The sequence below is a fragment of the Sciurus vulgaris genome, assembly GCF_902686455.1.
Source record: "Sciurus vulgaris genome assembly, chromosome: 1".
NCBI lineage: Eukaryota > Metazoa > Chordata > Mammalia > Rodentia > Sciuridae > Sciurus > Sciurus vulgaris.
This window is the reverse complement of record NC_136461.1, coordinates 97,287,393-97,301,641: the sequence shown is the minus strand read 5'-3', so window position 1 is coordinate 97,301,641 and position 14,249 is coordinate 97,287,393.

The following is a 14,249-nucleotide window of genomic DNA, read 5'->3' as shown; positions in this document are numbered from 1 at the left end:
GAAAACTGAAAATCTATATGCAGTAAAATGAAATTAAATCTCTTTTTTATTCTCTCTTAAATTATTCAGAGATATTTTGTTCATGTTTTTTAAAGGATTATTAAATTTAATGCATTTATCAATTCTCCCATCAGTTGTATTTAAGAGTCTGCAACGTGCATCATATGCTGCCTATCAAAGTAAATAGAACAGAATGGGTCACCGTTAGAGACCATAGACTTGGTGGTTAGAATCCTTTACTCTTTCACCCCTCTTTAGCCAGTTCTGTACTTACTTCTTTAAGTCATGTGAAAAATAACTTGGGTTACTCTAAAGAATAACCAAATAATCTTCGATATGTATTTTCAACTTTTTCATTAAAAAAAAAGTGAAATAAACCTTTACATTTATTATTCCAGAACTTTAAGGCAGCACAACTATTGCTCAGAACAATTTGGTATTATGAACATGGTAAAAAAAATAAGGAATTGGACTAGTAGAGTTACTTTGTCAAGTATGTGTGTGTGTGTGTGTGTGTGTGTGTTTTAGCTGTTTCACTGCTGTGACCAAAGGACTATCAACGACAATTTTAGAGGAGGGAACGTTTATTTGGGGGGCATGGTTTCAGAGATCTCATCCATAAGTGGCAAACTCCATTGCTCTGGACCTGAGATGAGGCAGAACACCATGGTGGAAGAATGTGGTGGAGGAAAGCAGTTCAGAACGTGGCTACCAGTCACAGGGAGAGCTCTCACTCCCTAGAGACAAAACGTATACCCCAAAGGCATGCCCCCAATGATTACCAGATCTAGTCACACCCTACCTGCCTACACTTATCACCTAGTTAATCTCCATCAGCAGATTAATGCACTGATTAGGTTAAGGCTCTTGTAACCCAATCATTTCACCTCTGAACTTTCTTGCATTATCCTACAACTGAGTTTTTGGGGGACACCTAATATCTAAACAATAACATTGTGTGTATGTGTGTGCATGTGCATGTGTATGTGTATCTCCCCCACCCCCTGGACATCTTAGGCTTCAAAATCTTCTAATTTTGGCTCCAAATGAACAATTTTATCCTATCTAGTGCCTGCGTTATGAATGCTGGGGATAATGCACTAGGAATGGATCCAGAGCCAGTGTGCTTGGGTGACTGCAGAAGACTGCAATGCAGGTTGCAACCCAATGATAGATGGATGGAGCCTGTAATTGGCTTACTGTAATTGCTTAAGGCATTGAAAACCCTCCATCTTTACTAAGACTCCTGATATATATTCCCATATCAAGTACATGTCCAACAATCCTATTTATAACGAATCTGTGTGCCAAGTTTTGTAGACTGTGAAAAATGTATTTCAGATGCTCTTTCTGCTGAATATCATTTAGAACAATTTCTCCACCTACACTTAATTTTTCCCTCCTGGAAGTTGGCAGAAGAGCAAACATCAGATTATGGGACTTCTATCTAATTGTGTCCATCACCAAACTAGGTTACAAATTGATGCACAGGGCAGTTATTTCACATGTATTTGTTTTTTTAATTTCTCTTGCTAATCAATGAAGTTATTTTGATGGTTTTAATCTGAATGGCCAATACCCTACCTTGAGAAGTATAGACACTATTATTTGGAAAATCAATTTCTTCCTATTTTTGCTTTACTTTAATTTTTGTTCCCAATTTAAATATATAGGGGGGAAGCATGCCAGCCCTATCACTGAACATTTTCATCCTCTTTTCCTAGCCTGTTAAGCATAAAGCTTACATTCTTATGCTGCCTATTTTACTTTTCAGATTCTCACCTAAATTGCAAAGCTTCAGTTTGCATGAATCAGAAACTTAATCCCTAGAAAAGTAGAATATTGTGGGTAAGCAGGTGATATTCAAAATGCTTCTTCATTTGGGTTCCATGAAGATGGACGGTGAACTTTAATGGGCTTATCTTTCCTTATTTAATTTCCAGCTAACTAGTTTTTGAGAAAAGAAAGCAAGAAAAAATAAACTTGTGGCATGAAGAAGTGGAAATGGGGTAAGAAAAGCAGGAGCATTCTTGAATCTCAGGTGTAAAAACATCTCTTTGCTACTTGTGCCTCAACCATTTTACAAGCATTTTTGGAAGCCCATTTCCATTCGTAGCTGGAATTCAAAGGAAGAATGCAATTAGCTAAAATTAAAATTTGTTTCCTTTTATACCAGTCATATTTCAAGTACTCATCAGCCCCATGTGGCTAGTGGCCTTCATATTGGACAAAGTTTGACTAGACAGTATTTGGTGCAGAGTAGGCACTCAACAATACTTTCCCCCCCCCCCCCCTTTTTTAAAAATTTGCTCTAATTAGTTCTACATGACAGTAGAATGCTGTCACTTTATATATAGAATTTTGACACTTTATACATAAATGGAGTATAATTTCTCATTCTGGTTGTACATGATGTAGAGTAACACAGGTCATGTAATCATATATGCACAGAGGATAATAATGTCTGATTCATTCTACTATCATTCTTACCCCCATACCCCCTCCCCTCCCTTCATTCCTCTCTGTCTATTCTCCCCCTCACCCCTTATTGTGAATCAGCATCCACTTATCAGAGAAAGCATTTGGCCTTTGGTTCTTTGGGATTGACTTATTTCATTTAGCATAATGTTCTCCAGTTCCATCCATTTACCATCTAATGCCATAATTTCATTCTTCTTTAAGGCTGAGTAATATTCCATTCGACAATGCTTTTTGTTGTTGTCCTCTTTATATCTCATTTCCCTAGGGCATGGTTCACAGAGAAGAATGATTCTTATGAACTAATTTCAGTTAAACAATTGGGCATATTTCCCATCCCTCAAGGTAATGTGCTCATTTTCAATGATATGGCCTGAACTTTATGCAACTACTGTTTTGGTTTGTTTGTTTGTTTTGTAGTTTCAGACTGGAGTGAAACTTGCTTACTCAATAGGAGGCTAATGAAGGAAGTCTGGGGAGACATGAGACTTCATAGATGCATTGCAGATTACAGTCATAGTGGTCTCTCTGATTTCATACACAATTTAGCAAAGTTCACTCACTCTACACCTATAAAGTAAATATTATTTCTTTCTTTTGCTATAATTGATCTGTCATTCTGGTAAACCCTACTCCCTCAGTGAAAGAGTGAGGAAAAGCAACTAACTTTTAATTCTTGGTGCTTTTATATTTTGGCTGAACCAATGACTTAAGCATCCCTTTAGGTAATTTTTAGCCTTTGCCCTTTGGAATAATTGCTAAGACATTCATATTTTCCCTCTATATCCTCTTAAAAGGTGCATGAGTGAAATATGGACAGCATCAGGGTGTATCTGTAGACACGGGGCAGATGATGTAAACATAGGTAGCAGAGAGTGGCAGTGGTTCACTGGGTTTGGCTGACTAGCCCCCATCCTGGCCTCTGGTGCAGATGTTTGAGGCCAGGGAACTCACACATATTCTTGCTCATCTCTGTCAGTACCCCAAAATTGGTTCCAGTTGACTTGATGTTACCCCAGTTCCTGAGGTCTACCTTCTGAGTTTCTTCCACATCCTCCTCCTGGCTTCTGACCTTGGTGGCTCATTGTACATCTAGGTCTACCTGGTTTGATTCTTGGTATCTTAAAGAAATTCAAAATAGATTATTCTGCCAAGGACTAGTTTATTTTTCAACTTTCAAAATAGTTTATGTGAAAATCATATCTATGGATAATAACAGGTTGAATGTTTTTCTCTTTCCAACTTTTGCTTCTTTTCTATTTTCTTCCCAATCTGAAAAGCCTTTGCTATTTCATCATTAAACATAATGTAGGTTTTTGTTAAGAGTCCTTTTATCAGATTAAAGAAATCCCTTTCTCTTCTGAGATAAGTTTTTTAAGCATATGGTCTTGCTTGCACACAAGGGAGGTTGTCAGTTCCTTTAGCATCACCTGCTTTATTCTGCCTGGTTCTTTTATGACTTGGTGTTAAATAAGAAGAATGAAGTGAAACATTTTGCGGGAGATCCTACTTATCTGTTTAATGTTTACAAAAATATCATTTTTTTTACAGTAGTAATTGCTGGTGGATTTTTCATCCTGAAGACATGAGAAACATCATTCCTTAATCCAGCCCCATGACTTTTTGGATTTCCACTGGAATTGCGTATGTCATGGAAGGTTGTGCATTTGACATAGGTTGCACTTTTTCCTCCTGGTTTAATTATACACTGAACAGCTGAGAAGTTGGAAATACAGCTTGGGAAATGTGGGAGGGTCTAGGTTCTTTCTACCAATTGGTGATCATTGTTGGTACCTGGGAGAAATGGGAGAGATGTTTTTACCCTCAAATTCTTTCCAATGCCAATTTTTAGAGTGATTTGTGTTAATAGGGCACTATTTTAAGACTTTAAAACTACAAAACAAAAATAAAGGAAAAAGGATAGCCAAAAGAAACATTTTGAAGTTATAATGTACATTTATAATTTTATAATGTACATTTCTAAATTAGAATAGCAGTAGAAAGACCACACATCTGAGTAATCTTAAGTTCCCATACTAACTGCAGCACAGTTGCACTTTATAAAACGTTCCTTTAATTGTTCGTTGCCTGAAAGTTTTAATATAACTCAAACTCTTTGTTTCTCCTTCTATTGAAATCTTCAAATAGGAGCTGAAGAGCTGATCTGTGTCATCTTGGAACAGTAGTAAAAGCCTAGAGCAAATACTATGCTTTTGGTTGTTTTCTAAATGCTTTAGTTTGGGAGCAAACGTGTCTCAATATTTATAGGTAAAGATGTGCCAAGAGACTGAGTAACTTAACCTTGTGTCAGAGTCAAAATTCAAATTCACAATTCATTAATCATGCAGTGTAATTCAGTTTGAGCTGCTTTCAGAGATTCCTGCTTATTCAGAGATTGTTTGACTATTACTGATGACTATAAATTATAAGCTAGTTTAATTCTTGCTGATCAATCTACATAGGCACACAAGTGAAATAAGAAACCGTTTATAGCTGGAAGAGATACAGTCATTTCCCCCAAGGCTTTTATTTTCTAGACAGGGCTGTTGATCTCCAACTGGTTAAATGAGAGGCCAGGAAGGGACTGAGCCAAGACCAAAACCCAGATCCCTGGATACTCATTGAGTCTTTATTCACTTACCCCGTCCCTCATTCAGTGTTCAAACTTCGTCTGTTCATTCACTCATGCATTCATTCCAGTGCTCTTCATGTTGAATGCTGATCCTATAGGAGTCCAGATCCTATTACGTATTATTGGTAAACTGAATGTGAATTTGCAAAACATTCTAAAGTCTTGCGCAGGGACACTCTTCTGACTCAATGCAGACAGACAACAGGACAGATATTCTTATGTTAAAGTCTGAGTATAAAATACCAAGCTGTTCTTCTAAAGATTCAGCCTGAAGTCGTTTGCTTGGTGTCTGACACCTTTTAAGGCCCTGGAAATCGACTCAGCCATTTCTGTTCAGTCCTGAGGCCAAAAGGCCACGCCCTTCCTGAATGTCTCCTTCCCTGAAGGGCAGCATGGCCCAGGGCCAGCTGCTCTGTTTCTACAAGGGTGATTCCCCTTGTAGAAAGCCTCGAAGCCTCTTTTGGTCTGTCAAACAGCATAGGCTGGAGTGGGGCGACTGCCAGGTCCACCACAGGGACGCTCGTTTTGCTTGGCTTGTGGTCAATCAACAGCGAAACAGCAGGTTAGAAATGAGTGACAGGTTACCCTGACTTGTGGCAGATGTCTGCAGACAGGGAGAGATCTGATCTGGAGTGCCATGGGGGAAGCTGCTGGCTTCTCAGTTGGGCATCAGTTTTTGTAAACCACTTTGTGACTCTGAGCATGGATGCTTTATTGGTTCCAATCTAGAATTGATCGAAGGGGATGGTTTTAAACAGGCCTTTGATTCCTTTTTTGTACCATTGAAATATCACTTAATTATTGTTCAACTGCAAAGTCACAGGCTGGCCATGTCTTCTGCAGGCTAAAATGGACTGTAATTTGAGGTGGTTGAATAGGTCAGTTGATATGATTATTAATTTTATTGCTGATAGCAACAGCAAGAGTATTAAGGAAACACAAGGCAGTAGCAAGCGAAGGCTGCCAGGAAAGAGGCTCCATCTAGTAAAGCCCAGACCCACAAGCTCTGTATCTTCAGTTGCTGCAGCCCAGGTGGGCTTTTAGCTGTCTTGCTTTTTGCTGCACCCTTTAAGGAAACCTGACCTGGTAATAATAGGCTGCCCTTCCTCACCTGTGCTCCTGTGTGACTCAAATTTAGACTCAGGCTAACAAAAAGTTGCTCTCCTAGAATATATGTTATTGCGTGATGCTCCCACATGGCTGAGGAAGGGCAATTAAAATGTAAATTTGGTTTTCAAACATGTTAAAAATCACCACTAAACTTTTTTCCTGATAGTGGTATCTGGAGAGGTGTGTAGCTCACTTTTTAGAGGATATTACATGTAAGGAGAGTTGTATAATATCCTGTTTCAGTGCCCAAGTCCTGCAGTACCATCATCTGGGTTCAAATTCCAACTGTGACTTTCAGGTGTGGATTTCTAAAGACTATTGCCTACTAATGGGAGCCAAAATTCCTTGGAAAAATAGTTGATTCCAGTTGCATAGCCTACTAATGGGAGCCAAAATTCCTTGGAAAAATAGTTGATTCCAGTTGCATAGCACTGAAAGATGCTCCTAGAATATGTTATTCTGTCAGAAAGTAAGAAAGGGTTCATAGAATCATAACAAAATGACCAAGGGATAAAGAACTGTCTTGGACTCTCATTAGTCAAATTTGAGAAATATTTGAGCATTAAAAATGATGGCAGTGAATTAAAATATATTGATTTTAAAAAATGAATCAACAAATACATAGTGGTACCTCAAAGAGGTGGAAAGACAGAACTTTATTTTTATAAAAAGAATGTTAGGTAAAATTGTAAGTAAAGTAATTAGAAAAATCTCTATTTGTAGCTACCAATATAATATTTTATTCAGATAGAATCATAAATGGATACTGAAACCACGGACAAAATATTGCTGGAGAATAGAATGTAGTATTTCAAAATATTATCCTGCAGATGCAGGCCATATAGCCTATCTCGTAGAGTGCCTGCCTTGTATGCTGGAGGCCCGGGTTCGAGTCCCCAGCACTGTGGGATTGCGGAAATATTCTGCAGATGACTTTAAATTTGCAAAGGGAAAAAGGTACCTTTGCAATGGAAATATCTGCTGGATGCTATTTGAACCAAGGGTTAAAACTCAGTAGTTCCAGTATTGGGTTCAACTGATACTCGATATCTGATTTGATATGAACTTAAATACACAACATCATCTATGTAAAATTCTTTCCAAAATCTGGAACCAACCAACCAAATCCAAAATGTAGACAATTCTAAACAACTGATCTAGACTCTTCAAAACATGCCAATGTCATAAATGATTAGAAAAACAAAAAAGAAGCTGGCGGACTATTCTAGATTAAAGAAGACTAAAACTGAAGAAATATGACAACCAAATACAATGTGTGATTTGGGAGAAAAACAGCTCTCTGGAATACTTTTGAATACATCAGGGATCACGAGACATATTGTATTCATGATAAATTTCTTGGATGTGAATGATGTTGTACTTATACAGAATAGTGTATTAAAAGAAATACAATGATGTACATGGGGTGAAATATTAGCAATTGTTGGATCTAAGTGAAGGCTATCATCATTGTATTTTTCTTTCAACTTTTCTGTAGGTTTGAAGTCTCTCAAAATAAAAAGTTGAAGGAAAAAAATTTCAACTTTGGGCAAGTTTGTTCACCTCATGAGGATTTTCTCCCTCTGTGTGGTATATGGTAATGATGGTAGAACTCTCATAGGATTGCCTTACTAATTAATATCTCATGTGCAAAGAACATAAAGCAAGTGTTCCATAAATACTGGCTTTACAGTTCTACTCCCCTTCTCTGGATTATTAGAGCAGTATGAGTTGAAAAGAACCAAGTCTTTTCCATCTCCATACCCCAAGTGCCCCCCTCACCTCAGCATCTGGTGGGATTCAGTGTTTCTTGGTTTAAAAAATAAAATAAAGCTATGAATAAAATCACATTAAATTTTGAGTTTTAAATGGAGGGAACCAAAGTAACTTTTGAAGAAATTTCTCTGTAATTACCTGCTTGGTATGTGGTTTATATCACCAGATTGCTATTCCTCTGCAACAGAAGCAGTTATGTAGTACCATCGAAATGGTCAATTGTGCATGTGAATATTGAAGGCAAAGGATTCAACTTTGGCACCATAAAAATCACTTGTGGTCATGGGTGTGTGTGTGAAATCAGTTTTCTGGGTCTTGCCCCCAGAATTTATGATCCAGTACATTTGGAGTGAGGTCTGAGAATGCGTTTATAGCACATTTTTTGGTGATGTTGATGTTAATGCTGTGGGTGCAGAGGCTTTGCTTTGAGAACCTCTGCTGGTGAGGAACTCAGAGAAGGAGCCCAGGAAACAGAAAGGAGGTTCTGTAGCTCCCTAGGCAGACTCTTTGCTGAAGAGACCCCTTCAGCTGTTCAAGTAGTAGTTTTAGAAAGTAACCCAAGAGGTGAAAGGATCTAGTTCCTAACATTCTACCAACATTTACCTCGGGGAAAAATAATCTTTCATCAACATTTAGACAATAATATTGCACAGAAAAAGTATGGTTTTTAAACATTTACAAAATGATTACATATGATACACTCCCTTTATTTAAATGGATACACACATATTCACAAATGCATAAAATGTAATGTATTTCTAGTTTGAGTCTTTGCAAAGCAAAACAATAAAGGATGGCAGAGGAGTGAGTGAGTGACTGACTGACTACCATTACTGACTCCTTTAGTTGGGATTTCCAAAGCAACAAGAGCCTAACCATAATAATAAATTTCTTGCATTTATATCCATTTCAACAGAGTCCAAGTCTAGAGAAATCAAGTCCAAAGAGGTTAGTAAAATGATGTGACCCAGAAAAAACTGGAAAAGAATTCCAGGTATTTGGGTTTACAAATAGGTCATACTGCCTTACTGCCATTCTTAGAGTGGGGTAGCTTTATACTTTCTTCCCCTTGCTTCCTCTTCCAGGCCTCTGTCAGCTCAAGGCATGGAAGTGCTGCCCTACTTCTCTTTCTCCAACCTTCAGAACTTTGAGCGAAGTCCGTAGTTAAAACTTATAACATCCATAAATTCAGTTCTTGCTGAAAATATAATGTTGAGGGTAATGAGATTTTGATTCAGATTATAAAGGAATAAACCTTTTCAATTATATTTACTATTTCTCAAAAGAAGGAAAATCAGTTTTGCAGCCTTCCATGACAATTCTAACTTTAACCCCTACTTTCTTGCTGTCTGTAACAGTGACCTTTCTCCTTAAGGTTGGTCACCAGTGAGTAACAGAACAGAGGAACAAAGAAGAGTATTCTAATAAAGCACACCGTCTGGAGAACCCCCTTAAGCCCATTGCTTCTGGTTCTCCTGAGAGGGAAATGTTCTTGGCATCTCTTAAAAGGATCCTGTGTTCTAGTCTGGCTAGACATCCTGTTTTCTTTTATTGTGTTCTTTTTTGTTTTCTGATACACTAGTACTCTCTAAGCAAATCTAATAAAATCAGAAAAGAGTGAATAAGAAATTGGATGATTATTTGATATTAAAGCATCCACCCATGCTGACTATTCTAATGAGAGGAAATGTGCCCTCCAAAACCTTAGGAGTTCCTGAGAAGGTGAGCCATCCCCTGTGGTATGTCTTTGGGATTTGGACAAGCTGAGAGCTCCAGGACTGAGACTATTGTTACTAGTTATATGGATTAAATGCATGTCCCTCTAAACTTTGCAACACAATCACAACCACAGATTCCTTTTTAAGTGCTTACTATAGCCAATGCATAGTAGTAAGCAAAACTATTTAAGGGGACCAAGTAGCTCATTTGCTAGTGTCATTACCTCCAGTGGCTCCCCATTTATATGGAACGACAAATATTTATATGGTCCTTACTAAGTGCTGGGCATTTTTTTTTACTAAGTGCTGGGATTTTTTTTTTTTTTTAACCACTTCCACATTTAAATCTTTATACTACTCACCAGAGAACAGAGAGGTTAAGTTACTTGCCTAAGGTCACGTGGAGCTAGGACGCAAACTCAGGTAGTTCAGCTCTAGATCCTGGGTTCTTAATTACTATTTAATATCAGAGTGAGACCTGATTTATTTGGTTTCTATAACCTTGATTTTCACTAAGCTCCTTAGCACCTAATGCTGCTGCCAGGTGAATTTACTGATTCTGACCCACATGGATCCTGGTGCTGGGTTTGGGACATAATGCCACTGAAGGTTAAGCCTTACTACTTCTCTACATTTCCCTCCATCAAAGTCTGGCTCTTTCTTGAGAGCCTAGATAAAGGCCTATCTTTTCTGAAAAGTCTTCCCAGATTTCTTTAGGCCACAATAAGTATTCCCTTTCCCACAGTTCAGAGCTTATAGTTAGAACCACTGTCATTGCAACTATTGGAATCATTTCTATTTGTCTTCCCGAGTGAAAAGAATAAGTGTGAGCTCCTGGAGTGGCATGCGGGAGGGTCCTTTCTTGTCTAGTCCTGTAGCCCCCTCAGCACCAACCCTGCAGTAGGCATTTTCTGTAACACTGAATTAATGGTAAATGTGGTGGGAATGGGTGTATGGATGTTAGTACATATTTGTTCACGTTTCCTGAGTTGACCCTCTGTGTGCATGTAGCTGTTTGTCTGATTGTGTTTAGTTCCTGCTCTGGTTATGTGTACTTTTCACAATCTAGAGAGAAATGCAGAGGATGTACCAAATATGATCTCGCTTCCTGTATGAAGGCTAACCAGTGGACCATAGCATCTCCTCTGTCTGAGCACCACTACTGAGATAATGAAAGAAATTTAGATAATTCTTAGGGAATTCTGATTATCAATGCTTGGCTGGGTCTGCCTTCCAGAGCTGTGTGTATGTTGTTCCCTTTGTGGGCTTCTTGAAAAAGACTTTCTCTGTGATCACAGTGCCTCATATGTCAGGGGCTTAATCGGTGAGTAAGGTTGATAATAACGATAATGTCAGGATAGTATCATCAAACACTGGAATGCTGTTTGTAAAAATATGTATATGTATGGAATGAATAAATGAATGAACACATGAATATATACCCCCAGATAAAGACATGGAGATTGCCCAACTCTAAACCACTCTTCCACTGATGGGGAATCTGACACTTGAAGAGTTAAAATCTTGCCACTGGTCCCAAGGCTGGCTAGTAGTGGAGCTGGGTTCAAAACCTAGTATTTTGCCTCATTATTCACAGTACTTGTATTCAACCATGTAGTAGATATTAGACCTTTGAAAAGAAATGAGATTCTTTTAAAATATATTGTTATAAATATTGACCTACACAGTCAAGGAACTATGTAACAGAGTTTGCTTTATAGACATGATCTCCTTTCCCCTTCCCCTCTGAAATATCACTACCACCACCAGCAAAAACAACAACAAAATCTTTCTTTCAGCTTATTACCAAAAAGCTTTGGAAAATGTATCAGCATGTTTCACTGTCTAAGTAGGATAGTCTGAACTTGATTGAATCTTTCTTCAAATATTGAGAATTTCACAATGCCTTGGGCTTGTGTCAGCAGGCCCCCTTGCAACAGGTAACAGGATAGATTCAGGAAATTGGACTAACTATTGTCTGACCTCAACGCACAATTTAAGGATTAAAACCGATCATGGGTCCTCACTGTTTATCACTATTGTTTCTAAATGTTAAGAACATGATGGTGACAGAGGGTAGGAATGTGGACGAGAAGGAATTGTTTAAGTCAAGATTCTAATTATTTAGATTTATTTATTATTTAGATTCATAGTTTAAATTTTGCAATTTTTCTTTAATTTATGTATTGCAGAGTGCTATGGCTTGGACAACTGTCCCAGCCCATGATGCTATTGGGAGGCAATGGAACCTTTTAGAGATGGAGCCTACAGGGAGATTCTCTAGACATTGGGGGTGTGCTCTTAAAAGGGATATTGGGACCCCATCCCTTCTTTTCTCCTTTCTCTTTCATTTACCAGACACAAAGTGGATGGTTTTGCCACTCCCTCTTGAAATGATGTGCTACCTCACCACAAACTCAAAAGAAAAGGGGCTAATGGACCATGGTATAAAACCTCCAAAACCAAAATAAACCTTTCCATCTTTTAACTTGATCATCTCAGGTATTTGTTTATAGCAATGGAAAGCTGACTAATACACAGAGTAATTCTAGATATAGATACATGTGAAGTAACATCAATATTTGTGAATTTGGTAGCATAAAGAACAAAGATTTTGGAGTCAGACATCCCTGGCTTTGAAGTCAAGCTTTGAATCTTACTATCTGTCAGATAGAGGGCTGGCTATTTAACTTCTCTGGATCTTGTTTTCTATCTATACGACAGAGATAAGTATCTCATAACTGTTATGCAGATGAAATAAAATGCTTAGTTCATACCAGGCATTCCATTAATTTTGGTTTCCAAAAGTGTTCCCACCTCTTATTTTCCCAGTAAAAGATAAGGAAGATTTATCATGTACAGCAATTAGTTTTATATATAACTCATGACTCAGCTGGAGTGCTAATTAGGTTAATATTGCTAGACAGTGTCTTAAGATTAGAAAGACTTTTAGATACTTGTAAAATTAAGGCAAAATGTTAATGGCATATATTCATTGGTTCCAATGATTAATGACTACAGATGATGAATTTTACAGAACAGGAAATAACCAAGTTGATTTTACTTAATTTTTAAAAAGAACTTTAAACATTTTAAAAAGCAGATTGGAAGAGGTGCCCTTGGGGTCTTGTATGGGCTGCCAGCAGAAATTCCAAAGCAACTGATGAAATGAAAGGTGATGCATATTTTTATAATCAGGCACTCTATCCCATCTTGCTGACTGTCCCTGAGTTGCTTCTCTCTGGGAAGATGTTAAAGGGACAGCATTCCAGCCTGGGGGAGAAGGGGAGCTCTCTGCAGCCTGCTCCATCCTGGATCAGCCACGTGGAATTCCTTTGTGGGGCAGAGAGGAGTCCAGTTTCTATGACAATCACTGCTGCTCTGCCAACACTGCCACTCAGGGTGCCCACACTGCTAATTGCTATGCGGACATCCGTTCATTAGACATTGACCTAGAATTACCATCGTCTTTCACAAGGTAGGCAATGAATCATTGTTTTTGGCCCTTGCTCAGTCTCTTTCAACCTGGGTTTGATTTGTATCATAAGTACAATCTGTGCAGGTCATTACCTATCTTAGTCCGGAAGGTTCCTCAAGGGTAATTCTTACAACAGGCTAAATATTTTATAGGAAAACAGAAATTAACAGTCTAAAAGCTTAGAGAGAACCCGTTGTAATGCAGTGCTGCCAGTCACTGACTCTGTGATCTTGTACAAATTGTCTGACTCCTCTAAGCAGTTATGACATCTGTAAAATGGGGTAATAAAATTTTCATTCTCGTGGGATTGCTGCGAGGCTTGGGCACGGGTGAGTTGGAAACAATCTCTGATACCCATCCTGGCATGTGGAATAAGGAGACATAACTAAATGGACCACTACTTAGGTGACTGGCAATCAAATTCCACTTGCAGGGGTCAGCTGTAATCTGGACCACGTGATCCTCCCTGTTAAGGTGACATCCTCAGTAATTCAATTTACTTCCTTTCATTCTTACTGTCTTTGAATTTGACAATATTGAAAAGCTGTGGGGAAAAAAAAAACTATAATAAAAAGCAGCATGAATTCAAAGTGAGTTTTGTTACTTCTCTCAGTAACCCATAAAAAAGGTCAATTTTGTCTTTTTGTGTGACTCCCATTTTATACTACAGTGGTACTTTTAGATTCTAAAGAGAGAACTAGAGTGAGATGGAATATACTAGAAGGCGATAAACTCAGGTGTGTCTTACCTAAAAAAGTAAACCAATGTCTGAAAATAAACACTCAATTGAGTGCCTAATATGTGTCAGATACTGTGGACCTAGACAGTAATATTAAAAACTGGGATCTTCATGATTATGAAACATGTCCTTCTAACTTTATCAGGGTCACCTGACAGTTGCAAAGAAGAAGGACAGATTGAATCTCACCCCCTCCACTTATCAGCCCTGTGATGTTAACCTCTCTGAGTCTCATGTTAGAGTTTGCAAAACTGGACAATGGCTGTAAACTAGGCACAGGGTCTGAGGCTCTAAGTAAACAATAGCACTTATTTTCTT